Below are 20,496 nucleotides of genomic sequence, written 5' to 3' on the forward strand. Positions count from 1 at the left end.
GTAAAATGAAGTAAATAGCGACAAAATTGCAGGTACTTCCTTACTATTTATTGTGAAAAAACAGATTCTGATGATTCAAAATTCTTGGTTTTATAAACAAGAAAAACAGAATTTTGAAATATGATTATTTAAATTATAAAAGACAAATTTCTTGATTTTGTATGTTTTTAAACAAGTAAGGACAAAATTAGTTTTAAGAAGTATGTTATTTTCTTAAACTTACTCTCAAGGATTATAATATTCCGGTATCCAATGCCAGAATTACTTCCTCGTATATTATCTCTCCCCTCCCCCATGGTAATTTCAACATTATAATCTGAAACCTAATTTTGAATTTCAGGTGGGAAAAAGATGATTCTATGAGAATCAGTAAACAAATATGTCAGATTGAAAAGAGTGATTTTTATTTTATATGCCTTTGACCAACCTTGTCTGTCTTTACATAACATGTTTCCAATCCTTCCTTTTATTAAGATACTTGTGAGCTTAAGTCTTATCTACAAATATGCTGATATGTCTGAAAGTAATTTTTGCATTTATGCCTGTGTTGTTCTTTTTTGCTGTTATGTAACCAGAATGCCAGACTATTTGGAGAGCTAATGACTTAATTCTGAATGGCCAGCAGGTGTCATTGTAGAATATAATTGGATTGAACATTATATGCAAGTGAACTCCAATGCCTGGAGCCAAGTTAGTGATTACTTAAAAATATAAGGATAATTAGTTAGGGATATTGAGCAGTCATTAAGATTTTAGAATTTTTCTTGCTTGTCTTCATTTCAAACAGCATATGTTAAATGCATTATGCTAGTATCTAAGGATACAAAGATGAAAAATGATATAATGGGGGCAGCTAGATGGCACAGTGGATAGAACACCAGCCCTAAAGTCAGGAGGACCTGAGTTCAAATTTGACCTCAGACACTTAACACTTTCTTAGCTGTGTGATTCTGGGCAAGTCACTTAACCCCAATTGCCTCAGGGGGAAAAAAAAAGAAGAAGATATAATGCATGCTTTTAAGGAATTTATAATTTAATAAATATAGCATGTGATGGGGAAGGGAATAGGCATTTACATAACACCTATTCTGCTAACGTACTATGCTAAACTTTATTTGATTTGAACCAATCCTTTAAGGTGGTTGCTATTATTTTCCCATTTTACATTTGAGGCAAACAGAGCTTAAATGATGTATCTCTCAGGGTCACAGAACTAGTGAGTTTCTGAGGTCGAATTTAAATTGGTCTTCCTGACTCCAGGCACAGTGCCACATAGCTGCCTGAATGTCTAAAGCAAAGGAATAGTAAAATAGAAATAAAAGACATTGGTTGGTGGGGCATTATTTCTGCCTAGAGATGCAGGAAGGCTTCATTAGAGGAAGTTAGCAACTGAAAGTGAACATAGAGAATAATTTTGGCAGGTAGACCGTGGAGGGAAGAGGGGAAAGAGGGGGAGGAGAAACTCTTCCAGATGTGATTGTAAGGTTTTTGTAAAAAGATACCTTTAAGAACTAAAAAGTGTGAAGAATAAACTTGTTTGGTTTGAGAGCTTGTACAAGTGGTTAGTACTCTGAAATAAGACTGGAATGGTAGGTTAAAACCACATTTTGAAATTGGAGTATCAAATTTTTAGGGAAATTATTCTGGCAGCAATATGAAGAATAAATTAAAGGGAACAGGCCAGAAGAAACACCACCATTAGAAGACTAGTTGAATAGATAAAAAGATTCTATTTTAGGTTCTTGGTAAACAAGAAATAGATGCCAGAAATACTACAGAGACAAAATTGTTTTTCGGGGGGTGAAGAGGAAAGAATCAAGGATGAGTTTCGAGGTTTTGAGTCTGAATGCCTAAAATGATCTAACAAATAGAGATGTTTCTTGGGAGATGAGATTTGGGATGAAAACAGGTGTTAGTTTTGGATATGTTGAGTTTGATATGAGTTTGGATATGTTGAGTAGGGATATAGAATTCATCTAAAATGGACTTGGAAATTGTTTTTAAACATCTAATTTATAAGTTTATTAATATCATGAAATTTTTACTTTTAATATGAAATTTTGATATTTGTAATTTGAAAACATAAGTTTGAAAATAATTTTATGCTTGACTTTAAAAAATCTTTATTTATGATTTCCCAATTTTTCTTTTGTATCTAACAAGTCTTCTCTTCTACCTTTCTTCTAACTAGTATTTTTTGTATTTCCAGAATATTATTCTACCTATTTATCATGTATAGACTAATATATTCTAGAAGAATTGGCCTAAAAGATTGAAAAGTAGAGCTGGTATTGAACCCTATAACTTTCTGTACTGGTTGAGCTCAAATCATTATATTGCTCCTTTCATTGTACTACTTAACATTATGAAAGTGTCTGATCTCGTTGAAGACCTCTGTTGATTATACTAGGCCAAGAATTTTGGCCTTACAGAAGAGGTTTGCTAGTTTCATTGACATTTTAATCAGTTTTAATATTTAAATTGCTAAAAATTTCCAAGATTTTTACTTAATATTATAACTATGATGATGGATCTTCTAGCAGTGAGCTAAATAGCCAGAACATTACTACTTCAATTTTAATTTTAATTTCACTTGTCCATTGTTACTTTTAGGCTTAGGCAAGTTATTTTTAGGATATAGGCCTCTATAGAATAGGATATAGGTCTCTAAGTCTAGTGCCTGATTTTTTTTTCCTTATGTAGATATCCGAAATGTCTTTGCTTTGAACTTTTTATTTAATAATTTTCAACTATAAATTGAGCACCACTTGTGTGGTTAATATCAGGGAAGTGATTCTTATCTTTGATGAATTTATAGTCTAATTGAAATGATTAGATATCTATGGCAATTATTGATAATGTATATAAATATAACACCATATATATATGCATATATATGTATATGTGTATAACATTTTAAAATGTATATAAATAGAAGTGTACATAAAAACCTGTAGGGCAGTAAGTCCTACAAGAAATAAATCAAACTATTTTCAAAAAAGTAATTAATATTTATATTGAAGAAAATGTAGAATTTAGTTTTATGAAGAGAGATGATATTACAGGTGGCAGAATTGCTTAAAGGTACCAATGTCAGAGTAAAGATGGCCTGTATAAGTAATGTTAAAGGGATTAATGTAAATAGAATATAGGGCCCATAGTAGAGCAATGAACTAAGAAATTTGAATAGGTAGGATGGATTTTCTTTGCTCAAGGAAAATTCAGATTCAATCTAATCAGCATTCTATTAACATTTATTAATTATCCACTTTGTACCAGGTACTGTGCTAAGTGCTGGGTTTATAAATTTAAAAAATAACACCCATATCCTTACCTTAAAGAGTTTACAGTCTTATGAAGGAAGACAGTATATAAAAAGGAGGAGGGCACCAAGCAGAGCAACTGATGGGAAACAAAGAAAGAAAATTCTGAGCCTAGTATAAAGGAACGGAGGAGTTTGTTGCTGTATTCTTCAGTAAGAGGAAAGAAACAATTGAGAGTGCTGAGGTATTGAATTATCAAAGCTAATCATTCCTCATGTTAATGAGATTTCAGGTAATAAACTGAGGCAGGCTGTATATTCTTGGAGTTGAAACTAAGCAGAGCAGCTGATAGGAAATAAAGGACTAAATCTGATAATTGTAGGGAATTATTAGAGAATAATATTTTAAAAGTATGAAATGGGTGATTTGGAAAGAAATTTTATCACAAATTTCTCTGATAAAGATCTCATTTCCTAAGTATATATGGAAAAGATTCTAATTTGTAAGAATAAGAATCATTCCCTCATGAATAAATGGTCAAAAGGTAAGAACAATAGTTTCAAAGAAAGAAATCTGAGCTATCAAAAATCATCTGACAAAATGTTCTAAATCACTACTAATTAGAGAAATTTTGAGTTTCTCCTTTGAACCTGTCAAAGAAGATTAGAGAAGAAAATGACAAATATTAGGGATTGTAGAGTATTGGTGAATCTGTGAATTGATTCAACCATCCGAAGAAGAATTTGGAACTATGCCCAAAAAGATATTAAAATTTGCATACTTTTTATCTAAGTGATACTACTAATTTTTAAATTTTCTTCTTCAGAGCCTTATTTATCAACTCCTATGTATATAATCAATCTCTATGCTGATGATTCTTAAATATACTGATTCTGCCCCAAATTCTCTGCTGATCTTCAGTCTCATCTCCAATTGCCTTAGACATCTCGAATTGGATATCCAGTAGATATCTTAAACTCAATATGTTCAAAACAAAGTTCATACCTCTAAACCTCTCCTCACTCCTTTCCATTATAGTAGAGGGCAACAGCATCCTCATGGCTCCTCATTGTCTTTCACTCTTCTCATATCCAGTTAATTGCCAAAGTCTGTCAATTTCACATTTGCAGTATTTCTCAAATATTGCTCTTCCTCTCCCCAGATGCTACTACTACTGTCTAGTTCAGGCCCTCGTCACTTCACACCTTGAGTATTGACATAAGTTCCTCAAATCTTTCTCACTTTAAACCATCTTCCATTCAGCCTCTAAAGTGATTTTTTTCTAAAATACAGATTCAGTCATGTAAACCCCCACTTAGCAAAACTCTAGTGGCTCTCCTTTTCTTCCAGAAGCAAATATAAGTACTCTTTTTGGCATTCAAAGACCTCATAAACTAATCCTTTCTACCATTTTAGTCTCTTACACTACTCCCCAGTATGTACTTTTTGATCCAGTGGCTATTCTATGAACAAGACAAGACACTCCATTTCTCAGCCCTGGGGATTCTTTCTGTCTCCCATGCCTAGAATGGGGTCTCTCCTCCATTTTCACTGTAATCTCCCTGATTTCTTTAAGTCTTAACTAAAATTCTTGTATGTGAAATCTTTCCCAACCCCTTTTAATGCCATTGCTTTCCTCGGTTAATTATTTCCCATTTGTCCTTGGTTTGTATATATTTATTTGCATGTTGTCTGCCACATTAAATTGTAAACTCTTTGAGAACAGGAATTGTCTTTTGTCTCTTTTTATATCCGAAGTGCTTAGCAGTGTCTGAAGTGTTAGATGCTTAATAAATGTTTGTTTATTGATTGATTATTGTTCACACTTTCAATCAGCAATTTGACTGTAACCTTAGTCAGTTGTTTTATATGAAATATTGTGAATTTTAGTACATTTCTAAGGCAGTAGAAAATCATTGAAAACAACATCCTTTCTTGCATTTATCATTTTTTATACATCCGTTTCTGTTAGCAGCAGCAGTTTCATGGACATGCCTTGAGATATATTAGCACAAGAGAATTGGACTAGAAGTCAGAAAACCTGAGACTAGCTAGTTGTGTAATCTTGAGCAAATACTTTTGTGATCCATAGTATCTTATATGTAAAATGGAGGGCTTAAGATAGTATCTCTTTTAAAGAATCTATGTAAGTAGAGACAAGATAGTAGAGTAGAAGAGAAAATTATAGCAAGCTCCTCCGTCCCCTGCAACTCTTCTGCAAAAAAATATTAAAAGAACATGAAAAGACGGGAAAAATAGAAGAAAACATGAAGTACTTCCTAGCAAAAACAACTGATCAAAATAATCTAAGAATCATTAAAAAAAAAAAACCACTTCTCAATTCCTGGCCAGGGCCACTCTTAGCCAACTCTAACTTCACCTCCACTTGATCAGTAGTCTCCAACCTTTTTTGATCACTTGCTCCAGTAGTTGAAAGAGTAAATTTTGGAATAGTGTAGGTTTGGACTATTATTGCAATAGCATATTGACTTAACTTGTAAATTGTAAACATGAACTTATACATACTTATGCTCTAAAATTTATGTAAATAAGTACAAAATAAAATACAAAAAAGATGAGAAAAAAGGTGAAAAAACATTTAATCCTAGCATCAATAAGGAGTCACTGCAATTTACTGAGTAAGGGGAATAACAGAATTTTTATTTTTTGAAAAAAAAAATTTGATGACTGTTGGGAGGATGAATTTGAGAAGAGAAAACTTGATCCATAGAAACCAATTAGGAAGTTATTGCAATAATAGTCCATATGAAAGGTGACATTATGAGAAAAGAAAAGAGGAGATATCATTAAAATAGAAACAATATTTGGCAAATGGCTTAGATATATCAATTGAGGGGAAAGTGAAGAGTCAAAAATTATGCCAGGATTGCACACTTGGATAGCTAGAAAAATGGTGGTAATCCTTTTAAAAGCGTAAATTTTGGGAGGGGGTGGGTTTGAAAGGAAAGAGATTGAATTTTGTTTTGGATGTAGTAGTTTAAGATACCTTAAGGAAATGCCGAAAAGGGTAATATAATCCTGGAGTTTAGCAGATCAGAGCTAAATAATAAAGATTTGAGAGTCATCTGCATAGAGATGATAATAATTAAATTCATCAGAACTGGTAACACAACAAAGAGGTATATACATATAAGAAATCTAAGAGTTTTGTGGTGTACTAAAGGTATTTCATGTAAATGAAGAACCAGTTAAGGAAATTGAGGAGTAGCCAGATTAGTGGGAGAAGTGAGAAAGAAATGTCTATGACAATCCAGGAATAAGAGTTGTTATGTATCTAGGAGGAAGAAAGATAGTGGGGGGGGGGAAGATAAAGATCAAAGAAGAGCCTTCAGTTTTAGCAGGTAAGAGATCTTTGATTATATTGAAGGGGAAACGTTTTTTGGTTGAAGACCCTACAACAATAGGGAGAGAGGGGAATATAGAAAACTGGAAGGATAATGATGCCCTCAACAGAAATAAGGAAGTTAGAAAGAGGATAGTTTTAGGAATGGGAGTAAACAATGGAGTTGCAAACCATCTGGAATGATTATCTTGTGATACTCTCATAAAGAAGTGAAAATGGGGATAATGCTTACTTTATTTACACTAGGGCACAGAAGCAATGGCTGAACTGGGTGTGTAATGTATGGGGACATTAGGATGAGAAAAACAAGTCAGGGAATTTTGTTTGAGTAGTTGCTGTGTATGGTGCTTTGGTTGGACTAGATTATTTTTTATTTTGGTATAAAAACTCAAGCACAATGGAAAATAAAACATAATAGAAAATAAAAAGATTATTTTATGTAGGGTTATGAATCTCCATTTCATTTTACTTTATTTTTAACAAGTTCATAATAAATTCTAAAATGTTCCTTTTCAAGGCTATTCAGCTTGGTTGTTATTCCTTTTGAATTCTCTTCTAAGCACTTAAAAAACCTATTTGGTGGCCCCTTTTGAATAGGGTATCACTTAGTTCTTGTCCCCATACCTATAAACACCTCCATTAACCAAGACAGAAAGAGGTATATAAATCCTTTATAACAAATAATTACTTACTGTTATATAAAATGAATCCATTTACAATAACTATTTCAAAATGTCCATGTCTATCAAACACTTCTATTTTAGGAGGTAGGTAATAAAATTTATCATAGATCCCTAGAGACATACTTTAATTAAAGTTCTTGAGTCTTTCCCAAAGAAGTTATTTTTCCGTTAAAGTACATTAAATTACCTATGCATATATCTGGTAAATAAAAGCTATAATAAAAAAAATATGTAGTCCTCCAAAAAAAAAAAAAAAAGTAAATTAAAAACATTTTTCAGTTCCATAGTCTGTCTGTCTTTCCTGCCTGTTCCCAAGCCATTGAGAAAAGAAATAATATGATATCTTTAATATTTTATAATTACATGTAATTATACATGCACAGTTACATGAAATGTGAATATGAAATATAATTTCCATATTTGCCATGCTGCAAAGATAATAAGCAAAAGCAAGAAAATAAAGAGAAATAAGGAAAATAGAAAAAATATGCTTCAGTCTGCATTTCAGAGTTCATCTCTCATTCTGAAGATGGGTGACATTTTTCTTTGTCACTTTAATTCACGAGCTTTTTCATGAGGTTTTTGGTTGGGTTTTTTTTTTTTTATATTACACACTGTTTACTTTTTTCCTCAATAATATTTTATTTTCCCAAATACTACATATAGTTTCCAACATTTCATTTTTATAAGATTTTGTGGTTCAGATTTTTCTCTTTCATTCCCTTAGCTCCTCCTTCCCTAACAGCAAGCAATTAGATATAAGTTAAACATGTACAATCCTTTTAAACATACTTGTCATGTTGTACAAGAAAAAATAGACTAAAAGGGAAAAAAACATGAGAAAAAAAGGCAAACTTTAAAAAAAACAAAAGTTACTCTGTATTTTTTCCTTTCCCTCTCCATTCTGCCTTACAAGAAACACATAGGAATTTTATATAGATAGATGCTTGTATATCATAATATGTTTCTATTTATTTATATTTGTACTTGTCAGTTCTTTCTCTAGAGGTACATGATATCTTCATAGGTTTTTTACATGATATTTAAGATGAGTTAATTATTCAAAATTGTTCTTAAAATTATTACTGTTACCATACATATTATTGGTTCTGCTTATTTTGCTCTTCATTATTTCATGCATAATATTCCATCATTATTGTATATACAATTTGTTTAGCCGTTTACCAACTGATGGGCATCCCAAAAATGCCCATGAAATGGGGCTTTGTAAAAGAGTGAAGTCTAACCCTTTTGGGGTCAGTGTATTCAGTCATAGTTGGTCTTTATGTGAGTCCCTGGATTCCTGTGCTGATTTCTTCCCAGGGTTAGAATCCCTGGATATTTGAGGTTCTGAGTACTGGATATTAAAATAAGCCTTCAATTGTGTCTCAGGACCAATTCCTAAGGGCCCTGAAGGTATGGGGTATATTGCTCAAACTAGCACCATAATTGTTTGCCTTAGCCATCCTGATTACTGCTACTCTTTGGGACTTCTAGTATGCCCCTGCCACTTTTCCTTTTGTAGCCACTCTGGGATTTTCTTGTTGACTCTTTGCTCTTGCTGGCTCTTTGTAGAGGATCGCTCTAGTTATAATCTCTGGTTTATCTTTGGTTTCCTTGCAGGATATGGGCTTCTTTGCCTCTGGAGAAAGCATAAGGGAAGTGAGGCAACCTGCCTAATTCAAGCAGCCATCTTAGCTGGAAATCTTTCTTTTGCTTTTTAAGATAGCTGGCTGTTTGTCATTGATTAGCTCTCCTTTTGTGAAATGACTCAGTGACTTATTAACAAAATCACATTATGTTGAAATCTAGTCAAGTTAAGTTAAATCAGGTTAAACATAAATGGATTTTTCTTTGAATGTAAATATAAGGAAAATCTGTATTCTTTTGAGTTTAGACAAAATAATGGAGCTTTAAATGATTTTAATACTGTAAGGTTAACTGTTGGTAATTTGTGACTAATGGATTGCTAACTTTTTTTTTTCTTTGTACAAAGTTTTCTTTATACAAGTTGTTTAGAGGTTAAAAAATAAAAACAAGAATGGTGAAAGAATTAAAAGTCATTGGGTAAAAGAATTTGGAATATCTGGTCTGGAGAAGAGAGAACTTAAGGGGCAAGAGAAAGTTAATTGTGTTTAAGTATCTGAAGGAATGTCACCTGGAAAAATGAAAGCTACAACAAGCTAAATGGAAACTGAAGCAAAATCTGAGTGTTGAAGTTTTTCTACATAATGCAGCATGTTTTTCTTCATAAGTTATATGATTACTAGGACAAAATTTTTTTTAATCTACTATCAGAAATTGTCATTATATAAAATATTTTTCTTTTTAACATTGTTTTTCTTTGTCTTAAAAGTGTTTATTGTGTGGGGAGGGTTTATAAAAAACAAAAGGCATCAATAAAGTGCATTTTTAAGGGATTAGTTTTGTTTTTTTTGGCACTAGAAGGCTGAATTCAAAACAGTGAGTGAAGTGACAGATTTTGACTTCAAATAAGGAAAAATTTCCTAGTATTCAGTGGGGGACTCGGCTGATGTGTAAATTGGCAACTTCTCCCTCAATGGAAATCTTTAGACTGAGTGGATGAATATTTTTCGCAGATATGTGTTGGCCTAGGCGAACAGTATAACATGGTGAAAGAGTATTGATTTAAAAGAAAGAAAGAAATAGTATTGATCTAGAGTCAGAAGACTTTGTACTACTGGATATGTAATCTTAGGAAAACCCCTTGCCCTTTCTGATACTGTTTCCTGTAAAAGAGAATAATATTAAATGATTTAAGGAACCTTCCAGCCTAATAGCTTGTGAACTACAAGATCTGGTCTAACACAGATACTCTCTCATCTGGAGCTTTGGGGTTTTGTGACAGCAGCTTGTCAAAAGCTTCTGCAGGCAGTTTTTTTTTTTTTTTTAATTACAGTTTATTTTTTTTATTATAGCTTTTTATTGACAAAACATGCATAGGTAATTTTTCAACGTTGACCCTTGCAAAAACTTCTCTTCCAACTTTTCCCCTCCTTCCCCCACCCCCTCCCCTAAATGGCATGTCGTCCCATACATGTTAAATATATTAAATACAATATATGTATACATATTTATACAGTTGTCTTCTACACAAGAAAAATGGGATTTAGAAAAAAGGTAAAAAAATAATCTCAGAAGAAAAACAAAAATGCAAGCAAACAATAACAGAAAGAGTATAAATGCTAATTGTGGTCCACACTCCTTTCCCAGTGTTCTTTTGCTGGGTGTAGCTGGTTCTGTTCATTACTAATCGATTAGAACTGATTTTGGATCCTTTCATTGTTGAAGATAGCCACTTCCATCAGCATTGATCTTCATATAGTATTGTTGTTGAAGTGTATAATGATCTCCTCATTCTGCTCATTTCACTTAGCATCAGTTCATGTAAGTCTCTCCAAACCTCTCTGTATATCATCCCTGCAGGCAGTTTGATATTTCAGTATTTTGGTTCTCTATCTGGAGAATAAACTTCATTTGAAATAAATTAATTTGTATTCATTGCACAGTCAATTTTTTTTTTTTTTGAGGATTTCCTCTCGAAAAAAGCTTTGACTTTTTTCTTAATGGCAAAAAAACAGAAAATGATAATTTCAAAGCATGAAGCGTTTCATCTTTATAGATATGATGTGATTGGTCTTTCCAATCTGAAGGATATTTTAAAGCCACTTTTCTAAAAATTTCTAGCCTCTTTCTGTCCCTGTATCTGTATATTCTGTCTTACTAATCATTCTAAAGTCTTGTGGATATTATATCCTTGTTTCTGATTCAGTTTACACTGAAAAGATTCATTCCCAGCAGTAATAATTCTATCTATGGTGGGAGTAAGGAAAACAATTGCAGAGGAACAGTCTTTTGCTATTGAGAGAAGTGCAGTAACACCAAGCATCCCCATGAAGGAGATGAAGGATGGGAGGCGGGGGAGTACAGAAGACAGTTTTTCCTGTTTGAATACAAGGTAGTAGGAAGACCTCAGTGTGTAGGACTCAGGATAGGGTGAAAGGAAATATATTTTTCTCTCCACACTCTCCTGTGCCCCTGCTGTGCTTGGGTTTGAAGGCCCTGTTATTGCCATCTGCATTTACAACTTTGAGTTCACATACCTTTATCCTTAACAAATATATAAACAAAGCAAACTAAACATATATTTTTATGTGCTAATTTTAAAAAGATTTCAGTAGTTTATTTTTTTCAAATATATGTAAAGATTTTCAACATGCACTTTTGTAAGATTTTGAATTCCATAATTAAGATGACAATACTCCCTAAACTAATCTATTTAGTGCTATACCAATCAGACTCCCAATAAACTATTTTAATGACCTAGAAAAAATAAAAACAAAATTCATATGGAAGAACAAAAGGTTGAGAATTTCAAGGGAAGTAATGAAAAAAAAAATCAAATGAAGGTGGTCTAGCTGTACCTGATCTAGAACTATATTATAAAGCAGCAGTCACCAAAACCATCTGGTACTGGCTAAAAAATAGACTAGTTGATCAGTGGAATAGGTTAGGTTCACAGGGCAAGATAGTGAATAAAACAAACCCAAAGATCCCAATTTCTGGGATAAGAATTCATTATTTGACAAAAACTGCTGGGAAAATTGGAAATTAGTATGGCAGAAACTAGGCATGGACCCACATTTAACACCACATACTAAGATAAGATCAAAATGGGTCCAAGATTTAGGCATAAAGAACGAGATCATAAATAAATTAGAGGAACATAGGATAGTTTACCTCTCAGACTTGTGTAGAAGAAAGGAATTTGTGTTCAAAGGAGAACTAAAGATCATTATTAACCACAAAATTTTGATTACATCAAATTAAAAAGCTTTTGCACAAACAAAACTAATGCAAACAAGATTAGAAGGGAAGTAACAAATTGGGGAAACATTTTTACAGTTAAAAGTTATGATAAAGGCCTCATCTCCAAAATATACAGAGAATTGACTTTAATTTATAAGAAATCAAGCCATTCTCCAATTGATAAATGGTCAAAGGATATGAACAGACAATTTTCAGATGATGAACTTGAAACTATTTCCACTCATATGAAAGAGTGTTCCAAATCATTATTGACCAGAGAAATGCAAATTAAGACAACTCTGAGATACCACTACACACCTGTCATATTGGCTAAGATGATAGGAACAAATAATGATGAATGTTGGAGGGGATGTGGGAAAACTGGGACACTGATGCATTGCTGGTGGAGTTGTGAAAGAAGCCAACCATTCTGGAGAGCAATCTGGAACTATGCCCAAAAAGTTATCAAACTGTGCATATCCTTTGATCCAGCAGTGCTACTACTGGGCTTATATCCCAAGGAAATACTAAAAAAGAGAAAGGGACCTGTATGTGCCAAAATGTTTGTGGCAGCCCTTTTTGTAGTAGCTAGAAACTGGAAAATGAATGGATGCCCATCAATTGGAGAATGGTTGGGTAAATTATGGTATATGAATGTTATGGAATATTATTGTTCTGTAAGAAATGACCAGTAGGAGGAATACAGAGAGGCTTGGAGAGACTTACATCAACTGATGCTGAGTGAAAGAAGCAGAACTAGGAGATCATTATATACTTCAACAATGATACTGTATGAGGATGTATTCTTCATGAGGATATCTTCAACATAGAGAAGAGCTAATCCAATTCCAATTGATCAATGATGGACAGAATCAGCTACATCCAGAAAAGGAATACTGGGAAATGAGTGTAAGCTGTTAGCATTTTTTGTTTTTCTCCCCAGGTTATTTTTACCTTCTGATTCCAATTCTTCCTTTGCAGCAACAACAACAACAACAAAATTTGGTTCTGTACATATATATTGTACCTAGGATATACTATAATATATTTAATATGTATGGGAATGCCTGCCATCTAGGGGAGGGGGTGGAGGGAAGTAGGGGAAAATTCGGAACATAAGGGAGTACAAGGGATAATGTTGTAAAAAATGTTATAATTATAAAATTAATAATAAAAAAAACACAAAAAAGGGGGGAAGGGACCTTGGGCATCCAGAGTGAGGGGCTACTATGAAGGCTCAGCTCCTTGGGAGGTACCTCAATCCAATACTTCAGGGTCCCCATATTATCTATGTTAAGCTAGCAATATATAAAGCATGTATTTGAATTATTTAAAAAAGAAAAAAAAGATTTTGAATTCCAAATTTTTTTCTCTCCATCCTGTCTCTCCCCTCCCCAAGACAAGCAATCTGATAAAGGTTAAATATGTGCAATCCTTTTAAACATATTTCCATATTTGTCATGTTGTGCAAGAAAAAGTAGGCCAAAAAGGGGGGAAATCATGAGAAAGGAAAAAACAAACCAAAACAAAAAGGTCTGTTTCGATCTACATTCAGACTCCATAGTTTTCTCTGTATGTATATAGCATTTTCCAGCCCAAGTCTATTAGAATTGTTTTGAACACTGCATTGCTGAGAAGAGCCAAGTCCATTGCAGTTAATCATCATAAAATCTTGCTAATACTACTTACAGTGTTCTCTTGGTTCTGCTTATTTCATTCAGCATCAATTTATGTAAGTCTTTCCAGGATTTTCTGAAATTAAACTGCTCATCATTTCTTAAAGAACAATAACATTTCATTACATTCGTATAGCATAACTTATAGCCATTCCCCAAATGATGGGCATCCACTTAATTTCCAGTTTCTTGCCACTATAAACAGTTTTGCACATATGAGCCCTTTCCCCATTTTGAGATACAAACCCAGTAGTGAGACTGATGAATTAAAGGGTATGTACAATTTTATAGCCCTTTGGGCATAGTTCCAAATTGCTTTCCAGAATGGTTGGATCAGTATCAACAATGTGTTAATGTCCCAGTTTTCCCACATGTGCTCTAACATTCATCATTATCTTGTTCTATCACCTTATCCAATCTGAGAGGTATGTAGTGGTACCTCAGAGATGCCTTAATTTACATTTCTTTGATCAATAATAATTTAGAGCATTTTTTCATATGGCGATAAGTGATTTTAATTTCATCTCAAATTGTTTAAAGATGTTCAGATGTTAAAGGGATAGACAATGAAGGCTGATAAAGAGATGGAAAAGCATGATCATTTGAAAAAGTTCATGTGAAAAAGAACTGAGAATTGTAGTGAATTTCAAGTTCATTATGAGCCAACAATGTGGTTTGGCTATATCTGGTCAATAAAGCTTTATCTTTCACACACATCTACATTTGTATATATCTAAATGTAACACCATCCTGTTAATATATCCATCAGGAAGCTCCTCCAACTCAAAAAGCCTTAAACTTTGTTTAAAAAAAAAAAAAAAAAAAAAAACTTTTCTGATAGTCACTTTAGATCTACTACTATAGGATTTCCAGAGTTCTGTACAAAAACATTCCTATCTCATATTTTTATCATGGTCATTTTCAACATATTTTAAATTATTCTCTTGACGACAAGAAAGGCAAATGGTATGGTTAATATTAACATTATCTGGTAATAAGAAAGCCAGAGATATAGCTATATATATAACTATAGCTCTCTTTATAATATAAATAATAATAATAGAATCCATATATATATATATATACATATATATATATATATAAAACTATAGCTCTCTTTATAATATAAATAATAATAATAGAATCCATTCCATCTTGTTTCACATTCTACATTGGCCATCTTTTTATCTGCCCATCCTGAACTACCAGAACTCTAAAGCTCTTCCCTGTCCTGTTAAGACTTACCTCCCTCATTCTTGAACTTTTACCCCATGGCTTTCACTTTTTCTTCTTAGTGATGAATAGGAAAGAACAAAAATTAAATGACTACATGACCCTCTTTATATAACTTTCCTTAGAGTTTCTTCACATTCCATTGGTCCTGTTTCTTACCATCAACCCCACTACCACATTCATCCAGAATTGGTAATTCTAACTTAGATTTCATTAAGAGAAGAATGATATCCAGAACAGGAAGAGAATGAGTCTGTCATATTCAGCTCTGGTTAGTTCAGTTTTATTAAGTTCTCAATAAGATATTTTGAAAATGACCAGGAAGGTGAAGGGAAAGTTAGTTGAAGGAACTGGAAATGGATACAGAGGAGGTGACTAAATCTCTTTTTACATTTACTTTGCCTGCTATAGAGGGCAGAACTAGGAACAGTGAGTGTAAAACTGCTGAAGCATTTAGAGGGAAAAGAAGTAACTAGGAAAATAAATATTTTTATGGCAGATTATTTAGCTAAAGAAATTATATTTAAAATTTAAAAGGAACATTCCCCAATAGATAGATGGTCAGAAACCAATCAGTAGCCATATGAAAAAATGTTCCACATTACTAATAATTAGAGAAATGCAAATTAAGACAAATTCAAGTTTCTACATTTTACCTGTCAGACCAATGTTGGAAGAGCTATTAGCAGTTCTATTACTAGCTTTTCTCCCAAATCAGGTCTGAAAGATTCCAAAAAAGCTACCAGTTCAGTTTAGATACATTGACAGTTTTAGACATGAAGTAGACATCCAGTTCAAAATATCTAGTAGGGAGCTATGTATGTAGAGATTATATAAAAGTTAATACTGGATTAGTAGATCTGAGAGTCCTCAGGATAGTTAAAAATTGAAGACATTAAACTTATGGATCACAAGGTGAAATATTATGTAGAGAAAAGAGGGCCTGGAACAGAGCTTTGGGGGACACCATGATTAGGAAGCCTAACTTGCATGAGGATCTAGTAAAAAGTAGGGAGAAGTGGCCAGACAGGTAGGAAGAACCTAGATGAAAAGGAGAGAAAATAATATCAAGATCAAATCAATTGATGATATTATTAGAAACTAGAAAGTTTGTTTTGAAATTATATCTGATTCTAGTCTTCTTTACTCTCCCCCAATCCCTGCCCTAATTAACATAATAAGTTTATAAAGAGCTAATATAAGGTAATAGTAAGAAATAAAATGGCAAAAGGAAGCATAAATTTATGGGAAGCATCCCATAAATTAAGTAAGCATAGCAACTATTCATAAACTGCCTCATAAATTAGGGGCATATGGAAGCCACTGGCAACCACATCATAAATTAATTTGGGCCATTTCCTGAGACTGCTAAATTAGGGGAAGTCAGCTAGATACTGAAGTACTGACTCCTAGATGCTGCTAATTGGCCTGTGTGTAACTGCAAAGAACCAACAAAACAATTATGCTAATGACCTGTCAAGTGTTGGTGATAACTTTGAGGTCTTTTTTCTGTTTTGTTTATAGGGACATGATTTTTCTTCTGAAGGTTGCTTAAGTTACAAACCAGAAATTCTGTCATATTTCTCATTGTTTTTTGTTTTTTTTTTTTCATATAATTTTTTTTTTTTATTTGTAAGCTCATTCATTGTTTAGATTTCACTGTTAATTGATTATTTGGGTTTGTGAATTTTGTTTATGGTCTTGTAACATTTACTATTTTTATTTCATTGTCAACAAAAAGTAAATTTACTATTTCTGCTTTTTTATGTTTGCCTTCAATAGCTTCATTTTCCTCATCCTTAATACTTCCTTCTGTTTCCTATTTCTTCTGTATAGAGAAAATTGTTGTGGGAAGGGAGTTTTCTCAGAACTAGTACTCTGGGATTGTCACAATTAGCTTAAACTTCCCTGTTCTTTTCTTCCTCTAATCCAGAATCCAATCACAGGTTGGGAGGTGGAGGTAGAAAGGAAAGGAGAGAGAGAATATAAAATGAAACCATGAAACAAGCTGGTCTTGATATAGAATTGTACTGGTAGCTATAGGAACCAAAAAAGGGTCCATTAAGAATATAGTGATTGATCTGAAACCAGGAATTCCAAAAATTTTGGGGAAAATTCCAAGTGAGGAAGGATTCTAGACATAGAGAATAGCTAGTATAAAGGCACAGTTAATGGGACGTGAATATAGAACTTGAATATGTAACAGTGGATACACCCTTATGGATAGTTAAGTTGTACTGTTCAAAGAAGATGGGAAAGTGTAAGAATACAAGAAAGGTCAAAAGAAGCTTTAAATGTCAGATGCTACTGTAGAAATCCTGATAAGAGATGATATGTGAAACTAGGAAAGATTAGACATCTGATTTGATAAATAGGTTGAGGCAAAGTGAGAAGTTAATAACCAAGGTAATTGGAAGTGTGTGGTACGGAAATGGTGAAGGGTCACCATTTAATAAAAAAGCTGGAGAGAGCTCTAGAGAAAAGCAAAGTTTATTGTACATTCTCGCGAGAAGGGCGTCCCACTCTTCGAGTAGACTATCGAAGAGAGGAAGCGCCTCCTGTGGGCAGGACAGCACCTTTAATCCCTAACGCAAAACGCCCCCTCCCACCACTGACCCTCATCCTCATTGGCTGAGAGTCTTACATTCTAAACGCGAGATCTACCCATGAAATTGAACTTGACCAATAAGTACATAGTTGCCCATATTTGGATGAAATAGGGAGATATCATAGGAGGGGAAGGCAATGTCCTTTACTTGAACTTCAAAGTCCTTCAGGCCTACTAGAATTCTGAAGTAGATGAAGCCTTACTCGATTTTCGCAACTGTCTTGAGAGATCTCACCTTATCTCATTCAGAAGGATGATGATGCATGCCTTTCACTGTAATAAGGAATTTTGAAATGTAGATTTTGAGGGCAAGGCAAGGGAGAAAAAGAGTTTTGCTTTGGATATGTTGAGTGTGAGCTGCCTATAGGATATTCAGTTTGAAATATTCATCAGGCATTTGGTAATGTGCAGAATTGGGGTCCTAAAAGCAGAATATGACTGATTGAATATACATTCATTGTAATTAAGATCACTGAGATAGTTTAAAGAGAAATTATTTGAGACCAGAACCTTATGATATACACATAACAGTGACATACATGATGAATCAGCAGCGACTGAGAAAAAATGGTTGAGAAAGTGTGCATTAGATAAGAGTGATCCAAAGTGTCAAATATAGCAGCAAGGTCAAGGTGAATGAGGATTGAAAAGAGGCTATTCAATTTTAAATTAGAAAATCTTTGGTAACTTTGTAAAGAACAAGTTTCATTTGAATGATAAGGTTGGAAATCATTGCAGAACGTTAAGAAAAGTATAAAAGGAAAATTGGATGCACTGATTCTAGTCATTTTGTAGACTTCATTGTTAAGCATTCAAGAAAATTTATACTCTTGACTCTAACGTTACTTTATACTGTTCTCCACCTGTTCTATATTTCCGCCAAATTGTGAGTTGTTGCTCTTAGCATTTAATATTTATGCTTCCATTCCTTTGGTCTTGCTGTATATAACATGATGTGATTAAGGGCATTAAATGAAGACAAATTCCTCAGTGGAACTCACATTTTATCCAGTAGAAAAGGAGCACCCTAGGGTGTGCCCTTGGCTGGCAGGCTAAATCCTAAAAGAGATTTGGTACCTTAAGAGTTAGCTGTCAGAAGGCAAAAGATACCATAAGGCATGTTGGGGAGTTGAGAGGAGAAAAGCACAAAGCAAAGTTCTGTGGCGAGTTATAACTCAAAGGTGGCAAGAGCCATGAACATATTTATTAGGGCAATTTAACCTAAAGGGAGGGAGGGAAGGAGGGGGAGGGAGGGAGGGAAGGAGAAAGGGAGAAAGGGAGAGAGGGAGAGAGGGAGAGAGGGGAGAGAGAGAGAGAGAGAGAGAGAGAGAGAGAGAGAGAGAGAGAGAGAGAGAGAGAGAGAGAGAGAGAGAGAGAGAGAGAGAATGAGAATATAAAATGAAACCATGAAACAAGCTGGTCTTGATATAGAATTGTACTGGTAGCTATAGGAACCAAGAAAGGGTCCATTAAGAATATAGTGATTGATCTGAAACCAGGAATTCCAAAACGTTGGGGGAAAATTCCAAGTGAGGAAGTGACTGAAACTTCTTTGTTGTTTTATCCTTCGGTTTGTTTGTCCTTTAATGCTTTCTGAAAAATCACCTCTTCAAAGACCAAATTCCCCATCCCTAGAATGCTCTCCCTTTGTGTGGGACAAAGTGCCCTTACCCAAAATGGCAACTTACAGACATCTTCAGATACAAACAGAAAGCATTTTTTAGGTCCTTGCAAGAAGTCCATGAATGAGTGTGGAAACCAACTGAGAAGTCCAGCATGGTGTGTGGCACATAGTGGAAAACAGGAAGTGAATTATTTAACCAAAAGACTTGGGTTCATTGGATGAATTGTAAAGGAAGGAATGCTGATTATTGACCAATGGTCAGAAATGCTGCTTACTTCCTGAGAATAGAAAGAAAGTCACATAATTTCCTGAAACAAGCCTAGGATTTGGCCTTTTCTGCCCTACAACCCTGAGAATAGAGATCATGTGACTTCTTGAAACTTAGGCCTAAGGTCTGACCCATTCTTTCTCATAGACTTTTTGAGTCCCATTCATTCCCTCCTCTTTATTTCATACCTTTGAAGTTTTCTTACATTAATCCTGATATATTTCTTCTACTATGATGATCTTGTTATCTAAACCTTCTGCTCCTCCCTCTTTTCAGTATTAACTGTAACCTGCCCTCTACCATTTAGAACCAATACCCACACATCAGTGGAAGCTTTCAGGAACCATTTTAAGCTAAGAAATCTGGAATTATTCTAGTGATATAAGCAAGCAGGTGATAGGATATTGCTGCTTAAAGCAATGAGCAAGAATCAGAGATCCTGCTTCCATCAATTTCTACTATCTGTCTTGGAAACCCTGTCATCACAGACCAACAGAATGGCATCTGGCAGCCATTGTTATCCATGGAACTACAACTCTGTCCAGACCCAGAGGCATCATTCCCACCTCAAGCAGTTCAGACCCAAATTCATTGGGATAAAGGGATGTGAAGGTCTTATCTTATGGAGTTGTTTCAGGCTGATAAGGGGCATAAGCTGGCCCTGCCTAATGGGGTCCAGACTGAGGAGGGGAGACAAATGACTTGTAACATCAGCAGCATTTGGGGGCCCAAAATGTCAAATCAGGTATGAGGTAATTTCATTTTGACCAAGTAGTTGGAATTTCATGGCCTGAAGTCTGGAAGAAACAACTCTCTCTCACACACACACACACACACACACACACACACACACACAAAAGTAGAGTTAGTATGAAGGTTACTAGGGGATTCCAGGAACCCCATCCAGAGGAAAACTGGGGGATGGGAGGAGACAAGGTATCATGAAT

General features: G+C 34.1%; 1 protein-coding gene across 6 annotated transcripts in view; it reads left to right on the forward strand.

Annotated features, from left to right (window-relative positions):
* HYCC2 (hyccin PI4KA lipid kinase complex subunit 2) overlaps window positions 1-20,496 on the forward strand; it is a 79,942-nt gene that overhangs the window by 1,179 nt on the left and 58,267 nt on the right. The gene's annotated exons all lie outside the window — the stretch shown is intronic.

This window comes from Sminthopsis crassicaudata, chromosome 3 (genome assembly GCF_048593235.1).
Source record: "Sminthopsis crassicaudata isolate SCR6 chromosome 3, ASM4859323v1, whole genome shotgun sequence".
Classification (NCBI taxonomy): Eukaryota; Metazoa; Chordata; class Mammalia; order Dasyuromorphia; family Dasyuridae; genus Sminthopsis; species Sminthopsis crassicaudata.